This window comes from Aptenodytes patagonicus, unplaced genomic scaffold (genome assembly GCF_965638725.1).
Source record: "Aptenodytes patagonicus unplaced genomic scaffold, bAptPat1.pri.cur scaffold_129, whole genome shotgun sequence".
NCBI classification, from domain to species: domain Eukaryota; kingdom Metazoa; phylum Chordata; class Aves; order Sphenisciformes; family Spheniscidae; genus Aptenodytes; species Aptenodytes patagonicus.
This window is the reverse complement of record NW_027472072.1, coordinates 207874-215293: the sequence shown is the minus strand read 5'-3', so window position 1 is coordinate 215293 and position 7420 is coordinate 207874. Positions and strand designations below refer to the sequence as shown.

General features: G+C 63.7%; 1 long non-coding RNA gene across 1 annotated transcript; it reads left to right on the top strand.

Annotated features, from left to right (window-relative positions):
• Positions 1-6662: 6662 nt before the first annotated feature.
• LOC143173583 (uncharacterized) lies at positions 6663-7201 on the top strand. Its single transcript, XR_012997608.1, has 2 exons — positions 6663-6703; positions 6993-7201. It is a non-coding gene; the product is annotated as an uncharacterized LOC143173583 (long non-coding RNA).
• The last annotated feature ends 219 nt before the right edge of the window (positions 7202-7420 follow it).

The window sequence follows — 7420 nt, the reverse complement described above, 5'->3', positions numbered from 1 at the left end:
AATGAGACGGCAGACACCATCAAAAAATGTCTATCGTCTCCACTGCGCACCTTAGAAACCTCGAGAAATCTCTAAAGGCACAAATAAGGAGCAGCTTAGAAGCTGTTCACATCAGTCGGGCAGGTTTGGATCCCGGTGAGATCCATGTCTTTAGAGAAGACTTTTCTGAATGACTCCTCAAGTTCTCCGTCTCTCAGGCTGTGGGTGAGGGCCTTGATTAAAGATGTTAAGGCAGCATAGAGAGACTATTTCTTTCAGGCTTCCTATTCTGACAGTATCTGGTACGCGCTACACACTGTAAGAGTCCCATCGACAACTGTATCCCCAAGCAGGGATTGGAGGAGAGGAGCAGGCGTAAACATCTTCTGCTTCCTGGTGCTGAGAGAGATTTTCAGAGTGGGGGAAAGGATGTAACTGTGAGATGCCAGAAACTGCGGAGATGTGGAGAGAGCACTACACGGAGGGGGAGAAGCAGAGGTCTCCCAGGGAGGTCCTGGGGCCAGGCCTGGGGCGTGTGAACACAGGGCTCTGGGATGAGCCAAAGGGTACAGGAAGGTCCTGAGGGGACATAAAAGCAGATGGGGGCCTGGGGGCACCCCGAGAGGACCCATGGGCCAATGGTGAGCTGGCTCCCTACCCCCTGCAAGTGGACTCCCTGCCCCTTCCAGCCCGGGCGGCGGGTCACAGTGGGGTCCCTTGTGACCCCCCCTCTGTGACACCCCACGGCACCATATATAGCCAGCGGGGCCGTGGCCCTGCAGTGTCTGACAAGACAGCGACGGGACAGGGCGGGAGCACGGAGCTGGCGAGGAGACCCCGAGCGCAGCCCACGTCTTTCCCTGCCGCCCCTGGCAGCCTCGTGCTGCCGAGGTGTTGCCCTTAAGCTGCCCCCCCCCTCCCCTCCCCCCAAAACTTTCCTCCATTTCGCAGGATGGCGGAGAGACCCCCCAGCCACCCCAGGGTGGCCTGGGAAGAGGTGGGGGCTCCCCAGGAGAGCCGCTCTCTGCCAGAGCCCTACGAGGTGTCCACGGTCCAGCCCCTGCAGACCGGTGAGTGAGGGGCCCCCCGGGACTGGCAGAGCCGGGGCCAGCGAGCACGACCGGCTCAACGCCGGGACCCCATTTCCTCGGCACGCTGGCAGCAGGAGTCCCACGGGCAGGGACACAGTGATGCCTGAACGCCAAGGCTGCTCGGGGCTGGGAGCCGTCCCCGGCACAGCCTCCCTCCTCAGCCATGCCGAGCTTTTTCACCGATTGGGAAGCTTGTTGGCAAAGATGCTTTGTCCTACCGACTCTTCTGTGTTTCCCCTCCACGTAGGCGAGACGCTGCCAGAGGGGAATCCAGAGCATCCGGAGCTCCAACTGGGATGGGATTCTGAGAGCACCTGGTTGCTTTCTTCGCTCGACAGCAGCGACATGACCACGGTAATGAGCTCCCCCCTTGCTGGGACTCTTGTCCCTGGCATCCGCAGGAGGCTTGTGTGAGCAAAGGGACCCAGAATCAGTGGGGTTGGCATGGCCTTACTGTCCCTGCTGAGAGGGTTCCTGCTGTCCCCGAGCAGGGACTAGGCGAGGGTGGCACTCCAGTGTCCCAGCAGCAGCTCCAGCCCTTCTGGCCACCAGCCAGCCCTGGTTCTCTCTAGGGCAAACACACGGCGCCCATGATGCCAACCCTCCTCCTTCACCCTGGGGACCCTCTGCTCTCACCCTCTGCCCTGCAGAGACTGCAGCCCCTGCTTCCAGCTTTCTTGAGGGCACTGCTGACAGCACTGCCGGGCACCTCTTGCCAGAGCTGCTGGCGGTGCTCAGCCAAGAAGCACCATCAGGGTGCTCGGCGTGACATGTCTTTGCTCCCCTCCTTCCTCCCGTAGGTGTTTGGAGAATACCTCCAGCCTTCTCAGATGACAGACATTCTCCTCGTGGCCATTGAGGCCTTGACAGCAGACGACATCTACGACAGGCAGCTGGGCAGCAACATCCTGGATATGGCCATGAGAGACCCTGCCTCCTGGCTGACGGATGTAAGTGCCCTGCGGCTGGATTGCCCTGCCCGTGAGCCCTGTCAGCCCTTGTTCTTCCCTCCTTCCCTAACCCAGCTCTCTCGGGCACCTGAAGCCATTTCAAGGCAGCAGAGAGGGATGGGAAGGGCAGCAGTTTCAGTGTCAGCTTGGGAAATGGCTGCACTCCAGTGGCAGCACCATCCTCACCTGTGTCCCCTCCAGGTGCCAACGATTGTGAGGTACACCCACAAAAACATGGAGCACATCCGCATGGAGCCAGCCCGGCACAGCCTGGATTCATTCCTTCTCCTGCTGACCAAGCGGTGCCCCAGGGAAGTGGTCAGGAGCCTGTTGAAGATCTCTCCAACATGCGACAGGTACCGGCCCCGACAGCCTTGAGGGCTCGTTCCCTGTGGGGAGAGGGGCCCAGGGACGCTCTGGCTGCCAGGCCCATGGAAAACTGCAGGACATCCCCAAGGAGCAGGGCCCTCCATCCCACCACGCTTCCCAGCCCCGGTGGGTCAGCCAGGCCCGCAGCAGCCAAAGCTGGCCAAGCCAGAGTCCCGCCACCACGCTCCTCCCTGCCCCATGGGGAACACCACCTCAGCCCCCTCCTGCCTAAGCGGGCAGGGTCCCCGGGCACCCCAAGTGAGGGGGGTGGGCAGGGCCAGGGCTGCAGCACCACCCGGGTCCGGAGAGGCTGGCCTGGGCACGGTGCGGTGGCCGAGGCAGCCCTGCTGACCGAGCGCTCTGGGTCTGCAGCGCTGCCCTGGCCATGTGGGAGGTGATGATCTCTGTGCCTTGGGCTTTGTGGAATGTCTTGACGGAGCTGCTCAGCGTGCTCCAGGACCAGCGGCTGCGCAAGGTGTTCAGCTGTGCCGCGGAGGACGCCTGCATCTATCCCTTGGCTGTGAGTGACCTTCAGGGCTGTGCCTGCCTCCCCAGGGAAACAGGCACGGCCCCCTCCCCTTCCGTCTGCCTCCAAATGGCCACCTCCTCCAGTACATATGGACACAGCCCCGGAGGGTCAGCAGGGACCTGCCCAGCACCAGCCAGACCCCGTGCCAGACACTTGGGGCCGCCCTGTGCTGTTTTGGCCCCGGTGAAAAAACACGAAGCCTGCCCCTGCCCGGGCAGCACCCTGCTTCCCCCCTGCCTGCATCCCCCTGCCTGCATCCCCCTGCCCTGCTCTGCAGCCTGGAAACCCGGGGCAGGGGCAGAGAAAGGAGCAGAAGCCCGAGTCAGGCCAGTTGCTGGGCCTGGGGCAGAGGCATGGCCTCTGCGCAGGCTGAGGGGGCTTCAAGTCTGGGGAGAGGAGACACTTACCACCGCCCACGTGTCGTGCCCCCTTTGTGCCAGCGCGGTGGAGGGAGCCCTGCGGGCTCTGCTGGTCTCTCACTGCTGTCTTCGTTTTAGCTGCTGCTCTGCGCCGACGTTGGAACAGAGGAGTTTGCTGCCCTGTACAAAGCCCAGAGGTACCTGAGGCATCCAAGCCCGGTGATGCTCTCGCTGGTGCTGAGGGGCCTCATCACGCTTTCAGAGACACCCGAGACGGTGAGCAGGGTGTAGTCAAGCGGAGCCATGTTGGCAGCCGGGGCCTGGGGCAGGGGGTAATGTGGTGGCTTGGCCTTGGCTGGGAGGCAAGAGGCGGGGTGAGGGCTCCAATCACCCTCCCTGCTATGGAGGGGCCTGGTGGGTGCCTGGGGAGCCCTCCAGGCACAGAGGCTTGCCAATCCACCTGCCCCCTTCAGGCCGGTCGGTTTCAGGGGGTGGCTGAGCAGGGGACACTGCTCTCCTGCACTCCCTTCCCTTCCTCGGGCTCTCCCCGCATCCCCATCAGTGGCCACTGTCTGCCAGGAGGCTGCTGCAGTGACTCCTGTGCCACCTGCTGGGAAGCCGGGCGGGAGGCTGGTGCTCAGCAGCCGGCGCATTTTTGCCAGGGTGCTCGTTCCCTGCTTCACAATAAGGAAACTGTGTGTTTCGTACAGGCAAGAAAAATACCGGTCCTGCTGCCAGACATCATGGAGACCCTGCAGGATGCCAGCGCTGATGTCAAGATGAAGGCCCTGGTACTCCTCAGGAACATGATGGGTCACATGAAGAGGGAGGAGGCCAGCGTCATCGCTCTGCAGCTGGCGGAGAAGCTCCTGCCCCTCTTTGATGATGTAAGGCTGCTGTGGGAGCCTGAGCCCTACAGATGGGCACCCTGCAAAGACAGCTGCCCTTCAGCCCAGCCCTGTGGGCAGCACTTGGGCAGGGCTCCCCTCCTCACTCCTCTTGCATGGCCTTTCAGGGCTTTGGGGCTCTTCAGCCCCAGCTGCAGATCTGGCCCACAGCCCCTGTGTTCAGGATCCGACCCCCGAGCAGCCCCCCTCACACCAGACACGCTGATGCCCTTGCTCACTGTGGGCAGGGAGCGGCTGTTGCTCAAGTCCCTCTGTCCTCCTCACCACCAGGTGTCCAGCCAGGTGCGGGAGCTCTCCATCAGCTTCTTCGAAGGCGTGATGAAGACTGTGGTGGGGAGAAACGTGAAAAAGATGAAGAAGAAAGTGCAGAGGGTCCTGCTCCCGCTCTTTCTCCACATGAACGACCAGATCGAGAGCGTGGCGAAGGTGAGTGACCAGCGACCCACTGGGGACGCCGGGAAGGGCGTGCCGACGCTGGCCTGGCATAAGGGGCGAGGGCTGCTGGACGTCAGAGTCTGGGAATGTGTGTCACCCCAGGGTCCCACTGCTCCCCTCCTTCCCTGCCCTGGGCCCACCGCTGCCTTCCTCCTTCCCCCCTGCTGCCTGCTGCCGAGGTGGATGGGGAGCGGGGGTCCCCTCCCAGCCCCGCTCTCCCCACTCAGCCCTCCTCCAGCACAGCCCAGAGGAAGGCTCCCTGCAGACCCAGCACGAGCAGGGCCGGGGAACCTGGCACAGGCATTTCCCAGACCTGCCCTGCCTGGTCCAGCAGGGCTCAGCAGCAGCCCCACGGCCAGCGAGCACACGAGTCCCTACGGGCTTCCCAGCTGTCCCTGCAGGTGTGGGAGGCCAGGGCTTTGAGCCCCAATCCCTGTCCCCCAGGGCTGTGCCCCAGAGACCCCCAAATGTTTGGGCCAGGGTATGTCCCAACTCCCTGAGGGCAGGATCGCTGCAGAAACAGAGCCCTGCTCACCCCGATGCCCTTTCAGGGGGCCAGTGAACTTGGCCTCTGCAGAGGGGTGCAGCACTTAGAAGGGGTGGAGAGCCAGCTTGTTCCCCAGCCTGGGGCAGGGAGAATGGTGGGAAGGGAGGTGCAGCCAGAAGGGGACTGGCCCTGCATCCCGGGATCAAAGCTCTGCTCACCCGGAGCCTGGGTGTGGAGGAGCTGGGGCAGCCCCGGCTGGGGAGCCCAGCGTCCTGCTGGGGGATGCTCCTGGGACGTGCTGCTGGCTCCATCCTGCCCCAGTGTCTCTGGGGCTCCAGCCCTCGCTGCCTACAGCTTTGGGCCCACACCTCCTTTGCCCTTCGGCCTGCCCCCATCCCTGGCAGCAGCTCAGCAGCTCTTGAGGATCTCTGTTCTGTTGGCCGGCAGCAGGAGATACCTGAGGTGGTGGCTGCCCCGTGTCCCTGCCCTGGGCACTGAACCCAGTTCAGACTCTGTCCCCTGCTGCCTCTTCCCGTAAGGGGCTGGGAACAGCTCGGAGCCTGGCCAAGAGGAGGAGGATGCCAGGGCTGCTTCCCTGGGCTGTGGTGCCATCTCCCAGCCTCTGCTTCTCTGCAGGCCTCTGGGAACACCCTCCTCGCCTGTGCAAAGTTCCTGGGATGGAGGAAGCTCAGCTACCTGGCCGAGACGCGTCAGACACACCTGATTGGAGAGTGCTTGGTGAGGACAACCCCCAAGCCCCACGGCCGGGCCCCACGTGCCCGTGGGGAGGGCTGTGCAGCTGTGCCTCGCCTGCCCTGCTCCAGCCTGGAGCCCAGAGCCTGGAGCTGCATCCTCCTTCCTTGCCCTCAAGCACGCAGCCCCCAAGGGCTCTTCTCCAGGCCCTTCTCCCCTCCCTGCCCCCAGGGTGCTGAACAAGACCCTGGCACATGTAAGCCCTGGCACTGGGACAGAGGGGTCTCAGCACCCCCAGGCCCCCTGTGCCTGCGGCTCGCTCTGAACCTCAGCCCCACAGGGCTCCTGCCTGGGAGGGAGGGAGGGAGGGCACCGGTAGGAGGGACTGGTCCGGATGGCTGGGGAGGGTCTGTATGAGCCACGTGCCCTTGTGCTCTCTCCAGCTACTGCACAACAGGAGCAGGGTGGAAGAATATCTGTGTCAGAGCCTGCCGTACCTGAAGGACGCTCAGGCCACCCTGCGAGTGGCGGCCATCAGGTTCATCGGTGAGCCACAGCCCCTGGGGTCCCTCTTCTGGCAGCCTGGCCCCGGTCCCCTCCACTGCACCGGCAGCAAGGGACAGCCCTGTGGCTGCCAGAGCCCCGGCTGCCCCGTGCAGGGCCTGCCACGCAGGTGGGCTCGCTGGGAGCCTTGCTCAGTCCCACCGCCCTCGCGTACTGTCCTTCCCTGGGGTCCGCCCTGCTGAGGGGGAGGAGGGGGTGTAGCCAGTCTGGCAGGGCCGGGGGCCGTGCTGCTGGGAGCGTGTTGGGGAGCAGGAGGTCTGACAGGAGCTCTGTGCCTAGGGCTTGCCGCACGGCACCTGAGGAACCGAAGCTCGGAGAAGCTCTGGGATATCTGCAACGGTGAGTAGGGGTGGTGCTGTGCTGGCCGGGGCTGGCGGGGCAGGGGACAGAGCCGGGGCAGGGTGCTGCCATGGCTGGCCCCGCGCCAGGGCAACGTTTCAGGGGCAGAGGAACGTGTCAGGGGCACATGGGGCATTCCTGAGCAGCAGCTTCCAGCTGGTCTGTTTGTCCCACCTGCTCCTCTTGGCCAGGGAAAGAGATGGGTGGGGCTGGCATGGGCTGGAGGGGACTCCTGGGGGTCTCTGCAGGCAGTGGGGGTTCACGTCCGCTTTGCTTCCTTTCGTTGCAGCCCTCCTGCCCTTGGGGAAGGACACGGAACTCTCGGTCAGCTCCCTGGCAGTTCAGACCCTCTTCATCCTGACAAGAGATGTGCCAACATCAGGATGGAGCCTGCGATCGCTGTGCTGCTGGCCCTGCCGAGCCTTTGAGAGATTACGTTCTCCTCTCAAAAATGGCCGTATTTGAATATTTTCTTTTTAAATAAAGCTGGAACAAGCAGCCCCGTCCCATGGTGTCCTTCCCATGGGGACCACCCTGAGGGTGCTGAGCAGACAGCGCCCTTCCTGGCCTCTGCCGCTGCCTGCAGGACAGCACACCCGGACCCAGGGTGTCCTTGCAGCCAAGCCCCAGCTGCCCCGCTAGACCACAAAGCCCCGAGGGGAGGAGGGGAGAAGCTTTAGCCCAACCTGCCCCTCCTGAGACATCCCAGGGCACGAA